Source organism: Nothoprocta perdicaria, unplaced genomic scaffold (assembly GCF_003342845.1).
Source record: "Nothoprocta perdicaria isolate Ctin4 unplaced genomic scaffold, notPer1 scaffold_0, whole genome shotgun sequence".
NCBI classification, from domain to species: Eukaryota; Metazoa; Chordata; class Aves; order Tinamiformes; family Tinamidae; genus Nothoprocta; species Nothoprocta perdicaria.
In genome coordinates, this window is record NW_020454092.1 from 19470928 (window position 1) to 19495345 (window position 24418).

The following is a 24418-nucleotide window of genomic DNA, read 5'->3' on the forward strand; positions in this document are numbered from 1 at the left end:
AATCAAAGGGATTAATCAAAGGACCGATTCTGCTCCTTTTCCTAAAGTTGGAGGATACCTTATTCCCCCAGAGTTGCCACCGCAGCAGATCCCTGGTTTCTGTGGATAAACCTGGATCGAGCAGACGTCACGTAGGACAGGCCTGTCTGCAGCGCTCCGCGCTCTGGCATTCGTGCTCATAAACACTCTCGTCTCACCACTTCTTCAACGAAGCTTTGGTCTTTTTGGGCTCATAGCAGCTGCCTGAAATGAAGCATTTCCGTTTGATCTAGTTTGCCTGTAACAATCTTGAACTTGTTGACCTATGTGCCTATTAATTATTGATATAATGTTGCATTATTTAGGATTGTTTCAGCAGACGGCCTTATTATTGCCAGACAGACGTTTGCCAGACAGGCTGATAGATAACATCCTAAGAAAATCTCAAGTTGCATTTGTATAACAAAAGACTGTAACTTCATTATTTTCCTCCCTGCTCTAACTGGCAAATTASTAATACCCTAACTCGAAACCCTAATGTAAAATCTAAATATAATAATAATCTCTTTAGGCAATGGGCTTAATCTTGACTTTGCTGGATCTGTGGTTCTGACCTCGGTCAGTCCTCACAAATGCAGAGGAAGTCCTGGTAACCAGTCTTCTGAAGCTGGTTTTTTTCCTTCAGATTGAAGAAATTGTTTTGCTTTCCAAACTTGTACTGCAGAAAGGAGAACTTGCATCTCCCTGGTTGCCATGGGCCGGATTGCAACACTCCAGAGACACAGGCAGGCCTTGATGTGTATCTCCCAGGCAAACCTGCCTTTGATTTTTTTCAAACCCGCTGCAGCCCTTTTGTCTGTGCATCCGAGACAAAGCGTATCAAAATGAATTAGCGCTAATTTAAAACACGCATGCTGAGCATTTCTAACCCTTCGCAGTGCAGCTCGGAGTGAAGCGAGGGTGGAGGGTGAGTCCCGGGCAATCGTGTGGAGAAGTTGGGTGCAGGACACGGTCACGACCCAAGGGCAGCGTCTAGGATGYGACGAGCTTGTTCGCGCGTGTGCTGCCCTCTTCCCTCTTCCTCTGCTCATCCTGTTTCTCTCTGGCGCAATCGATTTCACCTCTGATGTCAAAATGCTCCGAGATGTCAAGCAGCTCAGTAGCTGTTTGCATGAAAGCGGAAGAGGCAGAAAGGAGGAAGGAAAGCAGACAATGGAGGATGAGGCCACGAAATATGGTCTGGAGGGTTACAAACCTGGTAGCCCAAGCTTGTGTTCCACGGGCCTCCTCGGGAGAAACAGTCAGTTCTTGGGAAACAGTGTCAGAAATACACAGYTTCAGTTTTCAAAGGTGGTTTGGCACCTACTTTTAAGTGCTGGTGGGTAATTCTTGCCATGGTAAGACATGCAGTGGGATTTTCAAAAGCGAGCAGGCTCCTCACTCCCTCGCTTGCCAGTGATGAATTTTACTGCTTTTGTGAATCATGTCTGACCCTGTTCTGATTCACCGTTACAGCAGAACCGTGTCTGAAAGCCCTGGCACAGCTCCCTGGCCTTGTGTGTGGAYTGATACACTGCGGCCCAACCTCTCCAAGACTCTCCTGGCTGTGGTGCCGTCCCGATGATTTCCTGGACTCCAGGAACACCAGGAACACCATCTGCAACCCCAAACCAGGGCCTCCCCCTCAAGGTCAGTGTTAATCCCTGAATTCCTCCTAGTTAAGTACCCACTTACCCAAAGGTCCAACCTCATCCATGTGGATGAGAAACCAGGAAATCCAGGCCTTCCACGAGGCAATCTGTTGTGCCGTTCCCACCTCTTTGGAATTTGGGCTTGAGAAATGGTTTTCTTATATGCCAGTCACCTTTTTTTTGCTCAGTAGTGCTTGATTTCGATAGATAAGCATTGAAGCAGGGAACAGAGGACCCCAAATAATATGGAAGGATTTATCCTGTCACCTGTTGTGAGTTTTATCTCCATACAGAGACACAAATAKAATTTTAGGCATGACATGAATAAATGTATAAAATTCAAGTCCCTAATACTGAATTCACAAACTCTGTGTAGACTCTCGGAATTATGTCAGGCCTGTTTACTGAAATTAAATTACATAAAAGTCATTACAAAACAGCACATTCTTATGTAAAACTCCGCAAAACAAGTGCTGTGATTTTAACTGAGTTCAACAAATAAAACATTAAGTGTAATTTTTGTTGAGGACCATGTGTTAGCTTTTGAAAACAAAAAGAAAATAAGTGATCCAAGTCACAGAGAACATATGTCCGCAAAATAATGATAAAATATATACCATATCTGGACATCTTATGAGTGTGGTTTTAATTCTTATTGCTGTTGTGGCTGGAGGCTTTTGCTGTGCAGAAAGGATACACTGTGTTCATATAACAATACAGAATGATCTTAATTCCTACCACATCAGGAATAATGTCAGTGGGTTGCAAAACTGTGGGTGGGTCTGAGTTCTCCAGCTGAGACACCTTCCTGGGAAGCTTGTGGAGGAACACCCGCTGGTCCTGCCTGGGCTGCAGGTCCCCTCTTCCAGCYAGGAGACTCTTGTGTGCAGTTSTGGGCTGCCCAGTGCAAGAGGCATGTGGAGCTTCTAGGTAGGGTCCAGCGCAGAGCGACAAAGATGATGAAGGGTCTGGAACATCTATCTGATGAGGAAAGACTAAGTGAACTGGGCCTTTTTAGCGTGGAGGAGAGAGACTGAGAGGGGATCTTGTCAATATGAATTGAGTGCTTGAGAGGAGAATGTAAAGAGGATGGGGCCAAACTCTTCTCAGTGGTAGCCAGTGACAGGACAAGGGACCTATTAAGGTACAAATTGAAATGCAGGAAGTTCCAGCTGCATGTGAGGAAGTACTTTACTGTGAGAGTGACAGAGCCCTGGCTCAGGCTGCCCAGGGAGGCAGTGGAGTCTCCTTCTCTGGAGATCTTCCAAACCCACCTGGATYGGACTGGGTGCCCCATGCTCAGGATGTCCTTGCTAGAGAAGTTGGACTAGATGATCTCTAGAGGTCCCTTCCAACCTCAACCGCTCTGTGATTCTGAGACTAATCTCTCCTGCAGTCTTGACTTCAGGATACTGCTCACGGAGTGTGAGTAGGAGTCTGTTGCGTTGCTGCTGATGATCTTTGCCATTCCCAGGGCAGCGCGGTTGTGGTGCGTTTCTGTCTTTGGGAGAGTATTCAGGGAACGGGCCAAGACTATTAACATCATAATTAGTTTTTTTCTTGTTGAGCATGATCTCATGTTGTAGGTACATGTGTTCAGCTGTCAACTCGATTCTTGCAGCAAAAGGAAAAACAAAGCAGTGATAAATAGAAGAGTTGCATAAGCCAACCTTGGAATAATGGCATTGGGCGGAACACATGAAAAACGAGCGGYGGCTACAAAGCAGGTTCCTGCTTCCTATTCCTGCTGTGAATGGGATATAAATTACAGTTGTTTAAACTGATGCAGTGACCAAGGAAGATGTTGGAAGCCTGAATGTGCCTCTATGCCCCTCSTGCTATTCCTGTTTCAGGTTGGCAGATTGAGAAATTAAGAACTGAGCCTCAACCTTGTTCTCTTCCACAAGACCGCAGAGTGGCCTTGTTGCAACGAAGGCGTTGCAGATTGACGCTCACGCTTCCTGATGGTATCATCACTGATGTTGCGCAGTGCTATGAGGTCCCAAGTCCCAAAGAACTGATGAATCAAGCACTGATTTACCAAATCTGTTCTGTTCTGAATGACTGGGGGAAAAAATCGTAAAGAAATCTGGCCATACAAGTGGAGGCATGTTATTCCAGAAATACCAAAGCACAGCTTTTTAAAATCTTCTGTCATTTCAGTTTTTTGAAAGTCTTAGTTTAGATTTAGGTGGTAATGACTCATTTTTTTGCTGCCTTTTGTTGTATCACATGAAGTGTTTTTTTGGTAAAGGCAGGTTAATGTGACCAGGATATGCGTATTCATCTAGCAGTACATTTGTGTTTAAATAGATGAGTAGTTTAAATGATTAATACTATTCCAGATTTCTTTAAACATCATCCTTGAACATTAAGTCATAAATTTATGTATTTTTAAAAACAATTCTTCAAATGTTTCTTTTTGATACTGTAGTAGGATCATACAGCGGAAATACTGAAGCATTTAGGCTAACACAATGCCCGCAGGCTTTATGTAGCATAAATACTGCCAAATATTTGTAATATCAAGATTTCAAAGCACTGAATTTCACAGGATTCCTGCAGTTCTATCCAGATTATATCCAGATAGCAAAGGAAARTCCAAATCTAATCTTTCTTACAGAAGGCATTGACACTGCTTCCTCTAATTTCATTATTTGYGTGACAGTAACCCAATATTCTGGAGAGAATATGAGAAAAATTAGTCCTTTTTACAGAAGTGTCTTGTACATTTGGGTACTCCAGGAGTAATTCTTAGCACTCTCTTCATACACAGATTGAAGTTACAACCTTATTTTGATTTGAATTAACTTAGGTTCACAGATTCACAGAATATTTAAGGTTGGAAGGGACCTCTACAGATCATCTAGTCCAACCTTCCTGCTCAAGCAGGCACACCTACCGCAGGTTAATCTTCTATAGCAAATAATGCTTTTGTTCAAAAAGTTACCAGCAAATATATTGCTTATTTGAATCGAGAACTACTGTCGGAGTAGGTCTGAACTGTTTGAGGAAAAATATTCTTTTTGACATGCATTTTTCACAAGAAAATTTGGAAATGATTTTATCCAGAATTGCTTGCTTAATCATTATGATTTTTTTTTTTTAATGAAATAGAAATGTTTTACCACAGAGGAAGGAATCATTTTTCTGGGCAGTTCTATTCTGAACTAAACCCATTTGACATGGATATAATCAAGGTTTTACAACGACTTAAGTGGATCAGGGAGTCATTTCCACTGGAAGTGGGGAGCGGTGCGTGTGCAGCATCATCTGAGATACTTGATGAACCTGAAGAAGAATGCTACTAAGCTTTTTGCATTAAGTATGCTCAAAAACTTCCCTCTAGTGATACAGGGGCTAATTTTTAATTGATACATTTAAATCAATTCCTTCACGGAGAGACATTTGGTCATTATGAACTCATTTTTACGCGTGGCCACTTTGAAGAAAGCCCAGCTAATATTGTTCCGTCAGCAGTCAGGTGCATTAGAGAAGCACTTGCTATTTGTCTTCCTCTGATGTGTTTTGATGGTGCTAGTTTCTTCGGGCATGCTTTTAGCTCCCACTGATTCAGATGTGTCAGCTACCACAGCTGTAAGAAAACATTGATGATGGATTTATGCCATCCATGCTTCGACGCGGGGACCTGAAATATGGCCAAGTCTTKGCTTTTGAAGCAAAACTTGTTTCAGTTAGGCAAAAATAATTGCATAATTAATGCAAAGTAATGCAAAAATTTCCTAAATTTCTCTGTTTTAAACGAAAAACTTTATCTTGATTATATTTATGATTATTTCCAGAAACCTTCTAAATGAAGGTTTCTTATTAAGAAATAGATGGAGCCCCTTCTGAATTTAGGGGAAGGAATCTCCAAATTCTCTTTAAAAGTGAAGCCAAAGTGTCGTTTAAATTGTATAATCATTCTAAAGTGTCTCAGTGTCTGTGTTAAGGAGGAGTTTCTCTAGAACTGTCAGAATAGTGGTTGTCCAAGGAAGATCTTCAGATCTCCTTTTGGAGGCAAACAAAACATTAKTATTGTTGTTGATATATTGATATGATGTATTTTGTTGATATATTACAGTAACTCCCATTTAAAGTGAGGTCCCACAGTGCTAGGTGCTCTAGAGTACAGAGGTAGGTAAGAAGGATGAAGGGATTAGTGAAAATGTGCAATATTTGCAAGCAAGATGCTCTTCCTGACAGAATAAGTCCCGCAGCGAGATCATATTTTGAGGTTTCAGAAATTGTGATGTATGTCTGAGCAAATTGCTCCAGCATAAAAAATGATATATTATTAAATAATCAATTGGATATATCTAATATTATTTTCCATCTAAGTTCTTCTATCAAGAGTTCCTTGGGACAGCGTTTGCTCTGGGCCATGGAGCATTTACACTAATTTGTTAATAATCTTGATAAATCTTATGAAAGAAAAAATACTCAACAGAGATCCCACAGTATAAAGTCAGGAGACCTGGGTTCACTTCTTGGCCTCCCTACAGATCCTTTTGTGTCCTTGGCTAAGATACATGACAGGTCCATAAAATTATCTTCTATTGATGCTGGGCAGAAAGAAGCCAGACTATTTGACTTAAGTACATAAGAAAGTGACTTTTACCCCTCCCTTTTCCATCAACTATTGTAGTATTTCTTGTCTCACAGGGAAAATTTAACTTCTGGTACAGGCTGCCCYTGGAGCACCTCGAAGTGCATTTCTGAAATGGCCCTGGGGATTTTCTAGCATATAATTCATAACCAGAAACACTTCCCTTATGGACAGGTTCCTTGACACACCCTAAGTTGAGGGCAGACAGCTGTGGTTTTCCTTTGGCTTCAGGAGACTGGGTTAACCTTCCTTCTGCAAGTCACTAATGGAAACATTTAGTTCTTGTCACCACTGCTATGACCATGGTGAACAGATTATGGAAGGTGCTGATCACTAACCAGGCAGAAACCAGACAGATGCCCCTCTGCACGTCTGCCCTTGAATCTTAACTCTGGGAAATTTTCATCTGAAGAAGGTTATTTAATCTGCAGACTCATTCCTTCCTTGGCCTSTGGATTGGAAGAGAGTGATTTATGTGGAATGGACCTCTGGAAATCTGTTGGGTGTGATGGCCATGTGGCCGTGGTCAGACAGAGGGCTATGGGCATTACCACAGCAGTCTGGATGTGAACCAGGCAGCGGTGCAGCAGAAGAATGAATAAGGGATCTGTTCCCTTCAGCTGGGGACTGAAAGCTTTTGAGATCCTCACACCAGAAGAAGGAGCCAGTCTTAGGGCATGGAGAAGCCTGGGGAGGAAATCAGACACTCTTTCAGGGAAAACAGGACTGCATATTCCTCAAGGAGCTCAGCTTCATCAGACAGTAACTTACTTGAGCATGGATTGGCGTGGGAGCTGGCACATGGTGAAGATGAGACCTGCAGCTGCACCAGGGCATGGAGGTCGCAGAGCCCAAACAGGGGCTCCGATAGCCCCAGCTTGCTGGAGGAAACCAGCCTCTCACCTCTCCTCTTCCCACACCACTCCCCGTGCGCTGAACACTCCTAACCTTCTTGAAGGAGGCCCCAGACATTCTCCTCTTCCAGAAGACCTAGGCTGGGAGCTCCTACCTGTTCACTTGTTTACAGTTCCCCGGCTCAGACCCGGTGTCTGCTCCCTCCTCTCAGCTAATTGCAGACAGAGGCCCCGAGGGTTTTGGTCCGGTGCCATCAGACTCCTACTGACTACGTGGTGGTGTTCTTCCCCAGACAATGACTTCAGTAGCTTCAGGGCATCACAGAGCCTCCTAACAAACATCTCTCATAACTGCCTTATTAACTGATTACTCTAGTAAGATAATAATTAACACCCTTACTTATTTCTCAGCGCAGCCAAAAATATTCTCAAGTGGACTAAAAATGCATAAACTCAATAAATGATTTATGTTTACTGTTTTTAATGGGGCAACTTGTTAGCAGTTGCTAACTAATACAAAGCCCTATAACAGCACTCCTGGTTTTTTTACACATTGAGAGTGATTTAATGAAAAGCTGTAGGGACTAAAACAGAGCAGTATTCTGTAAGCCAAATTCTGCTTTCAGGTACATTTAAAGTTCTTGCTGAGAAGAATCCTAGAGAGGGTTTTTTTCACTAAAGGGAAAGCTCTGTCACCTACTCGTCGCTGCTTGCATGTTCAGATCCTGCACCAGCCGGGACAAGGGGACCTGCCCTGCGAATATACACAAAAAATGCAAGTGCCAGACGAGCCTTTCTGCAGCAGACCAGAAGGGCTGTGTTTGCACACGCGCTGTGTGTTGCAGACTGCACGGGACACGAGGCAGCGGCAACGTTAAATTCAGCTCTGCAAGAAATAYGGCAGGCCAAGCCTGGGGATGGAGGCTCAAACTTTTCTCAGCTCTCGGTGATGTAGCAGCACAAGAATCCAAACTCGGTRCCTGTAAATAAAGGCACTGCCTGAATCAGTTTAAAGTCGAATGGACTGRACTCCCTAGATTACACTTTGGGGAATATTCAGCCATTAGCAGGGGAATGAACAAAATGATCTCTCCCATCTCAGGCCACCTTCCAGATTCTTCCTGCACGAGCCTTTGCCCGTGTTAAAACAGACTGTATGTTATTAAATGTGAGGGGAAGGCACACTGGTGCTAGAAAGAGGGGAAATAAGCTAATGCAGGTGAGATTCAGTCACAAGTTGCTGTGACCTGTGGCTGTTGTGTGACACACAACACACACAAATCCTTTTTTGCCAGACCAACTAAATTGCATTGCTTTATTCCCACTGCTYTTTCAAGATCTTCCACTGATTTCACTTCAATGAAAATATCCATGCAGGCGCAAATATTTTATTGCAGTGTGTGCTCATATCTGTTGTAAGAATTAATAGGGTTCTTCATTTGAAAGGTCTCACCAGAACACAGAATGCCCTACTCATCACACGGCTAAAAGCATCTGATTTTTCTTCAGGACTTTAACACTGTCTGAAATGTCAGGTCATTTGAAGGTGCTAGTGGTGTCCGATCATTAATCTCTGGAGATGCTAGAGAATTTCCTAAACTACACTTTTTTTCACCAAAGTGTAAATGAAAAGTCCTGCGGGTATTTTCAACATTTCTTAGGCAGTCCTACCAGTCAGTTATATAAAAGCTAAAGGCTACAAAACTACACTTGTCATGAAGAAATACAATATTTTAAAATAACTACCATACCGAGCTCTCTGATGTGTCTTAAAATGATGTATCACTGTATTTTTTTTTTAATTTCCAGAAGTAAAATAGGGTTTGCTTCAGGCAGAGACGGTCTAAAAGCTTATGCTAATAAATCTATGCACATTTAGTAGTACTTAATACAAATTCTGCTTCAAGTGCTTTTTAAATGCATTATCACCTTTAAGTAAATACAGTGGAAGACTGCCAAATGCCTGGATGCTGTTCTCCATAAATTTATGCATTTATATCATTAATGCAGTAAAATGTTTAAACTTTCATTGAATTCTGCTAACTGATTTGCAGTTTGAATAGTAGTAATTTTATGCATTTATCAATTACCTTCTAAGTAGCTGCTGTAATATTTCTGTTTAGGCAGGCAAAGCACACTCCCCAAAATACTTTTCGTCTAAATTAGATTTGGTGTGAAGTAGTCTAGTGATCACAAAGCAGAGGACACATCCGAGGTATGAAGAATTCAGGACTTTGAGCAGCTCAGCCCTGATAGGAAAGAATATTGTGCCTAGCAGAAATATATTTTGGGGGGTCCCAGATTCATAGCCTGCAGGCCAAATTCCTCTCTGCTGTACACTTTCTGTGTGCTATCTGATCACATTCTTTATTAATATTTCATCTGGTTGCATTGCACGCCTACTGTAACAAATTAGGGAGCTAACCTTTGCTCCTGTGAGTTGGTATTCCAGGAATGCATGTCCACTTTACAGAGCTCTGCAGGGCTCTGGAGGGCTAAGGCTGTGCTGAATTAAGCCTACTGTTTTCTGCTTTTTTGTTTCACAATGCCATATGTTGGATTTGGTAGTCTATAGACACCCTCCATTCCTTCAATTCCTCTTAGCTCTTGGGTGGCCTCCAGCTTGATGCGCCATCCTGTCCTCACCTCTGTAGCGACTGAAAGTACCAGCCCCAGCAACAGCCGTGGTGGCAGTAGCTTGAGGAGGGTGGAAAAGACACAGGGGCCATCTCAGCACCTCCAGCTGACACTAGTGACGGAGTGCCCATGAGGAGGAGAGCTTTAGGGTTTTGATCTTGGYCCATTAGTCTTAATCTCTTGCGTTTGATCCATTGACTGGACAAATAAGTCTGCAGACAACTTCCATGATTCACAACTTCACAGAACCACAGAAGAGCTGGAGTTGGAAGGTACCTCTGGAGATTATCTGGTCCAACCTCCCTGCTCAGRCAGGGCCACCTAGAGCAGGTTCTCCAGAACCATGTGTGGACAGGTTTGAATATTGCCAAGGATGGAATCACTACAACATCTTTGGGCCACCTCTGTTCAACCACTCTCACAGTTAATAAGAGTTTTCTCATGTTCAGGTGCAATTTCTTGATTTTAATTTGTGCCTTTTGCCTTTTGTCTTGCCATCGAGCACCACTGTGAAGGGACTGAGTCCAATTTCTTTACACCCTCCCACCACTTCTACCTCTTTTAATGATATTGTCAGGTTTGCTTCTGCTTTTTGAAAGCAGAGTAAGTAGAAAAAGCTGTAGTGGTACTGAGATGAGAATCCTTTGGTAATGTATTTCACCAACCTTGCTTGTAGTAAGGTATGCAAATTCTATTTTGAACTGTTCTTTCTCCCAGTAGGTAGGTCAGTTGGTTTCATGCTTGGTTTCATACAGGTCGCGTGCATGACCCAAGGGGGAGATTTACCTATGAAATGGTAGCGAGTGTGAGAATGAGTAGTCTGAGTACTCCCACCTCCAACTGATGTCAACGCACAGCGTGAAGGGTGTTCACAGTTTTTAAAAATCAAACCCTCCTTGGTTAAGAGCCTACCTCAAAGTAGGCGTTTGAGCAGAGTAATTTTAAAATGGCTCTGTATTGTCTTKTTAACTTTATGCTTTCCAAATGGTTTTTGGAAAAAGATACAGGCAGCCCTTTTAAAAATATATGTTAAATATAGTCACTAATTTATAAACGAGCTTAATGTATTATGAACTCCTTCAAATTTTGACTAAAGAAAGAAAAGAAAACCTAAAGACCTGGTGTATTTTTCTGCCTGTTTTGCTCAAGTTGCAAGTTGAGAAAGGAGTGAAAAATGGATCAACTCTCATATTTRAAGATACAGGAAAACATTTTTTTAGCTTGGATTTGGATTTAGTTTTGAGGAGTGACTAATAAGAAGGTGATGATTGCTTCATTAGTATGCGCCAAATTGAGTGCATAATACAATTATATATTTCAGTTATAATTAGGACATTTAATTGATTTGTTTTAAATGAATTAACAGACATAAGAGAAAAAAAGAGATTTGTGGTACATTCTGAAATGTTTTCCACACAGCCAGCTGGGTTCAGCTGAGCAGAAATATCTGGCTTATTTCTGGATAATGTTTTGAAGATCGAGAACTTTGTTATCGAGAAACTGTTATGAAATAAACTTGCATTTCTGCAGCTCAATATTTTAGACGGCAAAAAAAAATAGCAATAAAATTTCTTTATAATTCTTTTGAGGTGGGTATTGTTTCCTTTGGGGCAGTAGAGGAATTGAGCCATAGAAATGGCATGAACAGATGTTTCTGTGCATTGCCATATAAAACAGGGTTAAGATGTAGTTTTTCTTCTATCAAACTCGGTTAGCTGATAACTCTGGGATCCACTTTGGCAAAGACAAACATTATTTAGAAACGATCTTCTTCCTCCTTTTTGGTCACCTACTTCCCTCTGTTTTTTTCCTGATTTTGCAGCCTGGCTCCCTACTTCTTCCCGATTCTGACTTATTCTAACACGATAACTTTTCACTTCCAGTTTTTAGCATGGCAGCAGAATCGCTGACATAGTGTGAGAGGGGATCTGTATGCACTGTCGCTGCTGGTGATTCTTACTGTGAGTATTACAAGGCATACTTATTTATTTATTTATTTATTTATTTATTTATTTATTTATTTATTTTTCTCAGTCTAATTTTAACACTTCCACATAAATGGTGCCATTTGCCTTGGCAGAGAGGGGGAATATCTAAGGGACAGCTTATATAGGTGTGTAAGTTGAATTCCAATGATACGTACGTTCAATGAGGTGCCCTCTCTACCTGGCTGCTGATCCATATGACCCCAAGGATTGCCAAAAGAGTTGACTCTAGCACTGACAAGACTCTATTCCTAAAAAAAAGCCTTAAAACTGTTACATTCCTGTCTAAAACTTATAATTTGGCTTGTCATCTCAGTTTCTGCTGATAATACTATTTTTGCATTCTAGTTCACTGGTTTCAATACACCGTGTTGCAAAATGTGTACCCGGAATCTACCCCGTAAGACCTGTCCTGAGTAAAAGGCTGCAAATGAGGGTGCAGACAAGAAGTGCTTAGGCGGCAGTCGCGGCTTGCCTCTCACGCATATCTGTACTCGCTGACTGTAGGGAAGAGTTCAGAAATCTCTCGTGTGACATCGAGGTGGGGCACCTGAAAGTGCTGTGGTTCCTGATTTTATTCTGCTTTTACATTTACAAGAAGACTTTCAACTCAATTAGGGAGCTAAATGCCCAGCGGAGGCAGAGAAAGCAAGCCCGGAGCAGAGGTGAGTGGCTGGGCACCCTTCTGGTAAAACCTGGTTTTTAGGCACAGATCACAGCCCACTGTTTACAAACAGCAGGGCCAGCTGTGCACAGAGCGGGTGACTCACGCTGAGACAAAACCAAAAAAGCCAAAACAAAATCCTCAAGTTCTGAGTTCTGACACAGAGCACTAAAAATAAGCCCATTCAGAATGAAAGGTGATGCACTGCACAGAGCTCCCCTGCCTGCATGAACCGCCCTGAAGGGACTCTTGGGATAAAGCTGCACTAGATGTGTGAGATATAGAGACTGGGCATTTTTTTCTCTGAAAATATATCTTTATCTGAACTAAATATTTCCTTGGAAGCTCTTTAGCAACAATTTAGTCCCATTTATCCATTTATTTTTAAGGCAAARACATCCCTTGATAATGTCTGTAATTTCATGGCAATATCTTCAGAAGGCACAGTGCATTTTTGCACTCAGAATGACTGCTCATATTTAATATTTCTTAGTTCCATCAATAAATGCTCAGAATTAAATTCTGAAATTAGGATTAGATGTGTTCATTTGATCCAATGGAAATAATTCAGTTGGCACATACCTTTTTATTTTTAATTTCTTTATGTGGGAAATAGTAACATTCATTGCAACCCTGATCACACAAACTCAAAAACCACTGGAAAAATATTTGCTTTTACAGCAATTTATGTTACCAGTAAGTCTTGAAATGTATAGTTTGTTCAGAAAAACATTTTATGTTAAGAGTGTTTGTGTTAAGAAGGCTGATTAGATTTTTCTGGTTCTATTTAGAAAAGAAAACAGATTTTGAAATATCAGGTTTTCATAAAACATAAACTTAAGTTTTCTCTCAGCTGTGGGAGACAGTAGAGCTCCCAAATATCATTTCAGATACATCATGAACCTTGCAGTCACGTCGTATGTCCTAAATAAAAAACATGGGGGATATATAGAAAAATTGTACCCGTTGAGTCGATTTGTATGGACCCAGGGTTGTACGAGTAAGGAGTCTGYCCATTTTACTATACACTCCCCTACTTGGCAGCAAAAAAAAAGTATATTTATAAACAACCGAAAATATTTTACATCTCCAAGGAAACACAAAAAAAAAATTCTAAAAGGAAATATGCGTAGATAGTCGCTTGTTCCTTTGCACTCTAGGAAATCCAGATTTTGCGTTAGGGTGCCACATTGCAACAGGAAGTAAAAAGGTCTGAAAATGGAAAGTGAAAGCACGGCATCCCATTTTGCCTCTGTTTAAAGGGGTAGAAATGCAAGCTTTAAAACTACTAATAGTAATCAGATCTCAACATTTTGCTTTTAATGAGTACAGATTCCACAGCCAATGAGTAAAATTGAAGAATAGTCCCATGTGCCCCTTTAAAAAGTAGCAGTTATAGCCTTTGCTGTTTTTATTGCAAGAAACCAAGAATCCTTTTATTATCTGTTTATTATAAGGCAAAAGCACTTTCGAATGAAATATCTTTAAATTGGAAAGGACTGAACTTCATATTACATAGAAGAGCAAGAATACACTGTTGAATTTCTACAGTATGCTGTTATCAGGATACAGCTTTTAAAATTTGAAAAGGAATTGCTTGCTAGCTTATCACTACCCTTAGGAGTAACCGGAATAGTAGTAAATTATTTTAGTGTTTGATGATAAATGTGTGTGAAGAGTGTCAGAGAAGTCAGTCAAGCTGGCTGAGGTGAGTTTCCTGTTCTGGAGGAGCTTCAATCCAAAGACAAAATCCAATAATCATATTAAAATGTGAATAGAGGTCTACTTCTATCTAGTCAGGCCCACTTTGGAGGCTTAMGGGTGTGCTGAGAGACCTATATTGGTTATAACACATTAATGAGAGACCTGGGAGAGGAAGAAGGGTAGTGAGAACATCAAACTGCTGCACTCTGCAAAAGAGCTCAACCTGGCTATGGCTTAAGGGCTGTGAAGAGGAGGTTTTTGCAGAAWTTTCTTTGCTTTTAATTAACAAAGAAATTAATTGCGAGGAGGCATTTAAAGGAAGAGAGACAGCCTGAAGACTGTGTTGGATAAAGCTTGTGTCTGCAATGACTGATTTTCTCACTACTCCCTTTTATTTAATCAAAGCTGCTTGTTTTGTCCAGTAGCTCATGCATTCAGCTGAGAAATCCTGAAAGGAAATGCGTAAAGCAAGCAACTGTGAAGTACCCAGGTGGACGGAGTGGCTTGAGTTTGGTACTCGCTGTCAGTAGTGCTTGGTGGCAGAGAAGGGTATCTTTGAGCTGGCAGAGGTTTCCTGGAGGAGTGAAGTGTAGCTTTCTACCAGCTGGCCCTGGGTTTGGGCTAGGAGACTTAGTCTATGTGAGTGACATCTTCCCCCATCGTGTGTGCCACAGTGTTCTAATTAAAATGCAGATTGAGTTTTAATTGGAGGTCACATGAAGACTTTTCCTTGTCAGGTAATAAAACAGGAGATGTGTTCATAACTAGCTTTGAGTGAGAAGTTAACACCGACAACGTAGTCAGAGCAGCTGGGTGGCAGGTTGGTGTGTTGCTCATTCACTGCTGAAGAGTGAGGTAATGAGGGCAGCAGAAAAACCTAGAGAAGAGCCAGTAAACTTGGACTGAAGTCACACGGAGTATTAGCTGAGGGGCTATAATGAGAGTCTTTACCCTGTCTAACCCTATAGATGAGATCATTTGTACCTGGATTAGCTGGCACAAGAGCAGCGTGTTTCTAAGAAGATGATGATACCTGAATGTTGGACTCCAACAGAATGGGCAACAAAGTGTTGCGTTTTGCAAGCTCTTGATGGCCAATATCAATATGCATTGGCAGTCCTCTTAGAGAGACACTAAGGCTAGGACTATTGCAAAGAAACTCTGGGTCTTAGAGCATTATCCAAAGGGAGCTAATTACTAGTTCGCCCAGGGTCACCCTTGGCTTCTCTCTGTCCTCCAGGAAAATTTTACTTGTTTTGAGCACTGGAACTTTGTGTTTTGGAATGGAAAGGTGCTTGTGCACTARCAAAGCTAGAAAGTCATCTAGCTCTGTGGATAAAGGCTTGAATCATTTTTCAGAGAAACTCGAAAGTGATCATCTCAGCTGCCAATAGCACCTGGCACAAGGGTGGCTGGAAAACACTTCACATGTTATCTGTGGTCTTTTCCAGGGAAATGCTGAGTGTCCCTGTTATTGTAATAGAATTTGGTAAAATAATAATGCCTGYTTTCAAGCCCTTCCTCAAAGTATTTTACATTAATCATGTCAAATATTTCAAATGGAATAAAATTTATCTTTCCGGAGGATAGTGAAATACTCCATAAAGGCACAAATATTTGCATTGGGAAGAATTTTATTAATAGACTATATTCCTCCAAGAAATATTACATTTCAGTGCCTACAGGTTTTAATTTTCTTAATCAGCGTGGTAGTCAGTATGGATTAAGCTTCCTAACTGAATTATTAAGTGTAATTAAGCTAACAAATGCACAGACAAGGACTTCAACTCATGTTGAGAGATAAATGTGATCTATATCATAGGAAAAATGCCTTTTATCTGAGGTTGGCTCATGAAGTATTTTGGAGGCTTGTCTGTTTAGCATAGACACTCTCCTGACTTTGCTACTGCTGTGTAGATTCCTAATCTCATTTAATTCAATTTACTTCCCTCTCGTGGGCAGCTATAGTACCTTTTGCACTAGTTTTAAGAGTTATAAATCCTGTATTCATCTAGCCAGCTACTAGAACCTGCTTTCCCTGGGRGCTTGGGGGAAAACTTAGATCTTAGAGCATGTGAAAAGGGGTGCTTTGACCTGAGCTGAAGAGTTAATCTGATGAAAACTTAAKCATGGCCTCAGCTGAGTTCTGTGCTCGCCTGTGCTGGTGAGCCAAGGAAGGACCAAGCCAATGAGAATATTCTGGCATTAGTTCTTGGAGGTTACAAGAACCTTATGTATCATTTTATGTATTTTCTTTTCATGTGTACATAATCAATTCCAGTGCCGAGGCTTGTGTTTTGGTTCGTACAGCCAAGCTAGGCAATTGACTTGGCTGTATTTTCAAACCTCTTGGCTTGCTAAATGTCAGAGCCTAAGTAGGGCTTCTCTTTGTACTCCAATCTCATACAATTGGCCTGAATTATGCGTGTTCCCTGAGAGCACATGCCCGGTCGGGAATACAAAATCAAACCTACTGAGGAGCCAAACATAGAGGTTGGTGAAGCAAATATTTTTGTCTCCCCAAACTACCTTTTTTGCCTCCTGGCACAGCTGTATGAGGCCCAAGCTTGACAAGTCATCTAAGTCCCATATGCCAAGACCTAAAAGTGAAGTGAAACAATAATAAAAAATAGTGTAAATGCACTGACAATCTCTATTAACGTTCTCCCGTGACTTACTGCACTCCTGCAATTCTGCACCTAACAGAAGGTGTAAATCCTCTGAAGGAAGGTGGCATTGGAGGGGATTTTTGCAATGGGTTCTTCAGAGTGGTGATTATCTTAGATGTCCTCAGATAAGAGCACAGACAGCTGCAAACATAACTCATCAGTTCATCATGAGATATTTGAATCTCCACTAGTACATAGAGAACAGCAAGATAAGAAGCTAAAAGAGTGTTTCTGGAGTGACTGTTACACACATTATCTTTAGCTGAGTCTTGCAGGTTTTGCCTTAGGAGAGAGAGAGAGAGATGCAATTTTGTCCTGATTTTATTGGAGCATGCTCAGGGATGCTATTCCAGCTGCAGCTGAATGGAGTCAAGAAACAATCCCTCTCAACATGATCTAGTTCAAAAAAGCCCAAACAATAAAAAAAGCTAAGCTGGAGCACTCTGACAGAGCCAGATTTGGGAGTGTCTGCACATGCAGTTACTTGGCTCGCTCAGAGGGGTGGTAACCCCTAATGGGGGGCAGTGGMAAAGCAGCTGGGGGGCAGGCTGGAGGTGGGAACCTCCCAACCTGGCTCCGGAGCTGCTTGATCAGCCCCTTGGGCCGTGCTCGTCACCGCACAAACCTGGGATTTCTTCACAGGCTAATTCTTAGATCGAAGAGCAAACTGCTGTCCAAGTTTGCTAGGAGAGGGACAGCATCCCAAAATGTATGCATAAATATAYGTTCCCAAACGTGTGCGTTAAATGAACATTCAGTACTCAACAGCGCCAGCAYATCCTGCTGGCTCCCGCTCCGCCCGTAGCCGGAGTGGCTGGAGCACAGTATGTTCCCAGCAGTACATTCTGCTGCATGAGTCTCAGCTGTAGAGCCCAACCGGAGTGGGGCTTCTATTAAATGCATCTGTACTTGTGTGTCTTTGGTCTGTATCAGATTCTCCTTAGGTTACTTAAAGTGCTTCCAGACAAAGCTCTCCTTTGCCCTCCCAGCTCCATGGTATTTTTAACTCTCTCCTCACCTACAATCCATCAATCACATCAAGCCAGTGCATCCCGCYAGCATCCAGTACTGTTTCCCTTTTGGGAAGAGAGATTAATTGGTTAAATGTGAAGAGAACAAGCTGCAAAGAAGCCACCGCTCCCCAAGCTTCTCCAAAGGCGAGGAGGAGAGCAGGGCTGTGCTCTGCAGAAAGGTCACAGTGAGCTCACGCCAGCGGGAGCACCGCGTTTTGGGCAGGACTCTCTGGGTGGAGGGAGCTGGCTGAGACATCCCGGGGCTGAACTGGCAAGAGCAGCACGGAGGAGCGTGGAAGGAAGCGCCTGACCACACCAAGGAAAAAGGGGTGGGGGAGAGAACTGGATATGAGGGCTGCAGGCAGCTGGTTGTTTTAGATTTGAAGCGAGGGCAAGGGAAGATGTGGCTTACCACTACTAATACCTTTGTTTTGTTCTTCCCCAGAGCACCTGAAAACCTATGAAAGGGGAATGACGACACCAAGAGTATGTTTTACCAGGAACTTTTTCCTCAGGTTTTTTTTTTCCCTGTATGCTCTCACTCTTGATCTTACTGTAGGACTGCAATGCCCGTGGTCATGTGGATCCCGGAGAGCCTACAGCAGTCAGCTCTAGTCCCACTCCTGGGTCCCTCACCAGAGGAACAAACGCTTGCTGCCAGGCCCTTGACTCTGTGGATGCTGTTCTGAAGGACCTCCATGTTCTGCAGGTTTCCACTATGTCTGGCAGCAGATGTGAGAAGGTGGCATGAGGAAGATACCATACRTACCACCTATTTGTCCCTCAAAAGTTTCCCTTAATCTGTCTTAACACTGTGCAGGGTTAAGAACCTACAGCTCCTCCCAGTGTAGAGACGTCTGCAACCTTCCCCCTGCGTTCTTCTGTTTAGGAAGGTCARTCTGTCCACAAGAGAGATACTTAGGAGTTTGGGATTTTTTATTCTCTTTTGGTTTTTGAACGTAGGAGCATGCTTGGCTCTCATTACCTTTCCATCTTGGATGTTTTAACACTTTCAGGGGTAAGTCTCTGGAGAAAGGTGAAAATCAGACTTTGAATTGTACGTCCACATAAGATTTGCACAATAAAGCTTATGGATTTATGTTAAAAGGGTTCATTTGGGTGTTTCTGAGGAAAATGGGTACTCTATGGGAAACATTACTCTGCCAGTAGATACCTGCGAGTCCTTCATGGGCGACCTTGGCTCCAGGACAGCCTGTAGCAGCCTGCAGCTGGTCCAGCTGAAAGGGCAGATGATAGATCTGCCTTTTCTATCGTCTGCTGTGTTTTTCCCAAATGACAATTTCAAAGATCACCAGAAAGACTAACCCCTTCCAGATCTCCTGCGTGACAGCACTTTGCTGGGTATTCATGCTGCCCAGCAGAGTCACATGCCAGAACTTGCGGGACTGGAAGGGATTGCCCAGGTCTGGCACAGGAGCTGCAAAACCCGTTGGACCYTGAATCCTACTGAGAAAGGAGATTTCTCTAAAGTATTTGTACTTCAAATATGTAGGGGAGAGGACTGTGAGGCAGCTATAGAAAAGGCATGAGAGGAAGCTAACAACTAACTGGAAGGTGGAACTGGAACTGGATATGTTTGAAAGTATCGAGAGGGAGCAAAGTTTTACAAGTGTAGGGTTTTTTATGTTTTTGAATGCTGACCATGTATTTAGATCTGAATAGAGCAAAGAAACAACCTTGTACAAAGCTTGCATGCTTTTCTAATGTTAAAGGCTGAGGTCCAGCTTACCTTGGTTTGAATAGAGTTATTTGGTAACAGTAGACTCTATCCCTTCCAGAAACAAAAAGGAACACAATCTTTATTTAGAGGGATGTGGCTTTATGGGCCCTGTTAGTTACCCAGGTGGCATAAGAAGGGCATGGAGGCAACACCTCATGGGAGAACATTCGGAGTAAAACAGACAGAGATGCTTTTCTCTGCATGGAGCCCAGTGTTTGTAGTCCTTGGCAGAAGTTTTCTGAGTAACCTTAGCCTAGTAGGATAAATTTTAATTGCAGCTTTAAATGATGCTGAGATCAGATAGGTGAAGACAGAATAAACAGCTCCATCCACCTCCTGAGTATCTGAGCTTTGCTTGCAGTGTGGAGGACGTCTTTGGAGAGGGCTCACACGAGGGCTGTGGTAGTTGTTACCCTTTGGTTTAGAGATAGCGGCAGAGCAGGATCGCTTGTTATCCCCAGCCGTTTGTTCAGGTTTGAAGCACATGAGAAGCTTCATGAAAATGCTTCTAGCACTGCTTTGACCATGATGATGCTGTGCAAGTTGAGGCCTGGATCTAAACTACCTGAAGCTGAAGGTGGTGTTCTGACATTTGGCGTTTTTCAAAACACAGCAAAGACTTTCTTGGTTCTAGTTAACTGCTTTTCTGTGAGCGATTGCTTCCAAGGAAAATGGAAGGCTAGAAGGTTGGGAAGAAAGTTCCTAATGTAAGGAAGGTTCCCTTCTAAGGAAGAAAGTGAGCCCAGGTCTCACATCTTTGGGTTTATGATCACTTAATCCACTGCACTGCTCTTTCTTTGCTAGCACTTGCGAGGCATGAGGGTTTCCTACCAGATTTAATGTCTTCAAGGAACCAGTAATCTTTATCTGTCTCAAACTTTAATGTTGTTTGCCGCTAATTTCACACAGCAAATTAGACAAAATAGTTGAGCTGCTTCTGCTTCCTTAACTGAACAACAAATGGAAACAGTTTTTTGGAGAGGAGCTTGAGAATGACCTGAGAGGGTTAAACGTGTCTCACCGGTGCACTCAGTTTGACAGGCTGATGCACTTTGTCTAGATGATAGATATGAAAAACTAATATCTCAGTTTTCAGAGGGGGTTCTGAAACTTCAAATCGAAACCAGATGTGCAACAAAAAAGAGCAGTATATATTACAAAGTGTTGTGAAATAGCCCAAGGGAGGCAAGTAAGCAAAAACAGGCCTGTTACTTAGCAACGTGCAAAACAAAACAAGTAACAGCTTGGTTGGCATCTGACAGGGCAGGTTTTGCTCTTTGCAGTGGAAAAGACGACGGGAGAGAACTTGGAGTAATTTTGGCATTTCTGGTGACCCGGAAACAACTTCCTTTTCACCAAGACGTTACCTGACTCCTATCTTCACCTGACTCCTATCTTCACCTAGACCTCCTCTAGCCCTTGGGAAGTGCGGGTGCTCTGTTCTTGCTGTAGCTATTCTGCTGCCATCCTACCTGGTGCTTAGCACAGGTTGTCTTGTTTTTCTTTTTCCTTGGTTTCTCTCTCTCCCAAGTTGCTTTTGCCCACACCGAGGGGATAAAGCAAATGTGAAGGCTGCCAAACCAAAATAGTTGTGAGCGTTTTGCACGATTGTTAATGACCAGATCAAGTCCAGTTATTCACATCGGGAGACTGGTCGTGTGTCACTAGTGAGTACCAATGGAAAGAAATGTTCACTAAGTAAAAAGTTAGATGTAAGGATGCAATTAATCGGTTCCCAGAGCATATTTCAACAAGCCTGTGGCAACAGCTCTCCTTTTTCATTTGATTTCGTTTGGTCTCTTAAATAAAATAGTGCATTTTATCAYGGCCCACTCCCCCCAAGCAAAAAAAATGCAGAGCTCGGGTCACAGGATATTATTAGATAGGCTTAAAAGTYGGTCCGTAAAGCAAGAGAGTCACTTGCTTACTTAACTGAGAGCTCTGATGTGCGCTGGAGAGCTCTGCGGACGCAGCTGCGTCTGGTGAGGGTGTGACAAAAAGCGCTGGGCGCTGACAGCAGCTGCGATGGAGATGGACCTCAACCAGCAGCCCGGCCCGYGCGCTCCCGGCGCTCGCTCCGCGTGGGGAGCTCTTGCCGGGACGGGACGCGGGGCCCTCGCAGCCCTCTGCCAAGACAGCTGTGCCGAGATTTCTGTCTGAGCAGGTTCTTTCTGAGAAAACCCTCTCGCGTGGGCACGCCGCGGGGACCGGCCTGCCAGCGGGACCACGGCAAAACCACAGAGTGTCCCGCGATTTGTAATCAAACTGCGAGAGGTGGCGGCGCCGGGCGGGCCGCGGGGATTTGCTCGGCTTCCATTTCAGAGAGGCCGAGACTGCTCGGCAGCCGGTTTCCTCAGCAGAGCAGTTTTCTGTTGGGAAATGCTGTTTTGGCAGAATTAGGCTTTTTGGGGGAAGTTCGCCTTGGTGAAGTTTTCGATGGAAACATTGATACTGCTTGAGATTGAAGCAGCGACTTTCATTTTGACTCTTTGTTCTGAAGTTTAGCTTCTAAAAATTACGCTAATATTAGAGATTAATTACAGATACGAATGTTATGACATTAACAGATAGAAATTCTTAATGAAGCAATTTTGATGCCTTCAAATCAAAAATAACTCAGAATTTCTGTTCTGTGAAATGTTTGATGCTTTTCTCTCTGATTTAGCAAAATAGCAAATGTCAGCATTAGAACTTCTATGGGATAAAAAGTCAATTTTCTGGCTACCTCTAATAAAGCTTTTAAGTCACTACAACCCATCTGGATTTGAGCTGGTATCTCCCTGCGAAGACACAGTTTTATTATAATGTCTCTGGTGCAAAACAGGAAGGGAATGAGGCTATTTCTCTTTTGCTGAGCCTGTTGTTTCTCTTGAGGTTTTACTAGTTCTGCAAGGCCTAAGTTCTTCTGCTCTCACGTGCCCCCAGGAGGGATGCAGATACTAGAGTGCTATATATGTAGAGTATATATATATATATGCTATGTGTATATATATATATATATATTTATGCATATCTATATATGTGTATGCTGATATATATATATAAATATCAGTAAAATGTCTAAGTGCAGCTCAGGTCACATGCACTGGGTCAAGCAGAGGCAGGTGGTGTTGCTGTGGACACTCCTTTTTTAATTGCTGAGAGAAATGAGGGCATGTTTACCATTATCGGAGCCCAAGATCCACAGTGTTTAGTAAATTAAATGGTTCTTTTCAAAGTGCAAAGGCATTTACGTTCGACTTGTGCTGGCCAATGAAGTCCATTAGTGTCTGAATAAGTGGTAATTAGTGGTAGGAGTCGCAGTCATTAGTGCATCTTAGCTCCCTGTTTGTAAAGCAGCAGCCCTTGACCAATACCCTTGGCAGGAAGGACTCCATGGGAGTACTTAGAAGTGGCTGTATCTAGTGGTCTTTCGCAGGCCTGGTATGGGCTAACCCATTTGTGGTGAGCAGCTCATTTATAAGCAGGAGCTGATGCTTTAAGAAAYTGGAAACTTCAAGAGAAGGGGGCAATTCTAGCACTCCCAGCACAACCCATGTCCTGGTTCTTTTCTGAGAATTAACAGTCAATGGGAATCTTGCAGAGACTACCTACAATATTCGCTCATTACACCATCACAAAGTGATCACCATGAAGATATGTGTTTGCCTTAACCTCCTTCATCATCGACATCTTTTTGCTTATTCAGGTCACATCCCCTYACCTCAAGGTGACAAGGCTGGTATTTCTGGTCACAGGGAAGAGTGTCTTCCTGGACCATGGCATAATAGGGAAGGGGAGGCTGAATAACAGTAGAGATTGCTGTTAAGTCCATAAAAGAAACTGAGACCATATCATTAGATAAGGAGCCATGAGGAATGATCTGTCTGCTGGAGAGCCTGAAATGTCAAGCTGGAAGAAGTTCATGGAAATGTTTGAAAGAGTAATGATGTGTTCAGGACAATAGTTGAGGAAAATGGTTCCTCTATCTGTACTCCACATTCCCCGGAATTACTTTAGGTGGAACACCAAGGAAGACATTGCCATAATCACATGAAGAGATGAAAAACAAATGTCTCACTGCTGAAGTTAACTTGGTTTTAAATAACCTATAGATTTGTTTTACCTGACTTGGCTTACAGGAGTGACTTGTACTGAGACAGACTATAGACTAATAGATAGTCTAGATAGAGAGATAGTCTACAGATAGWCTGTCTACAGTCTGTCTCTAGAGACTACCGCTCTATAGGTTCATGCAAAATTTGGAGGTTTTGCAACAGGTAGARCAGACCKCTGTCCTTGGAAAAGATACAAAATACTTCTTGTTGATTCTCATCTTGCATTTGATAAACAACAAAATCTGTTGAGCTCCTCATGTTCTTCTCTTTGGTGTCCCAGGTGCACTGAACTCATTGAAMCCTACTACAGAGTATCAGCCTGTTCCTGCTCCGTGCCTTCTGTGTTCCAGCATCCAACTTTCAAGAGGCATAGCTTTCTGCCCTAGATTTACCCTCATCTCCTTTCCTGCTCAAGCAGCTTCTGAGGGATGGCACTCCTCAAACGGTGAGCGTGGTGCTGCGTGAGGATCCCTGTGTGCTTTCTAAACTCATCTCACCCACTAGGGAAGACGTAGGGTTGCATTTATATAAGCATTATTTTCTCCTGAGGCAGCTTTGTCTAAATGGAGAATTTACACACACATTTTACRTGGTGAGAGTCTGCAATATTTCAGCTGTGGAAACATCTTTGTAAATCAGGCAAGGGGATGCTTGAAATYATTACGGATAAGTTATGTTTATTGATGCTCATGTTTGAGTGTTAAGAAACATGCTTGAATCTGTGCATGTTTGTGTACTCATGTGCACACCCTTTTAAAGTCGTTATAAATCTCTG

General features: G+C 42.5%; 1 long non-coding RNA gene across 1 annotated transcript; it reads left to right on the top strand.

Annotated features, from left to right (window-relative positions):
• The first annotated feature begins 1518 nt into the window (after positions 1-1518).
• Positions 1519-24045, top strand: LOC112943733. Its single transcript, XR_003248650.1, has 3 exons — positions 1519-1668; positions 11654-11731; positions 23924-24045. It is a non-coding gene; the product is annotated as an uncharacterized LOC112943733 (long non-coding RNA).
• The last annotated feature ends 373 nt before the right edge of the window (positions 24046-24418 follow it).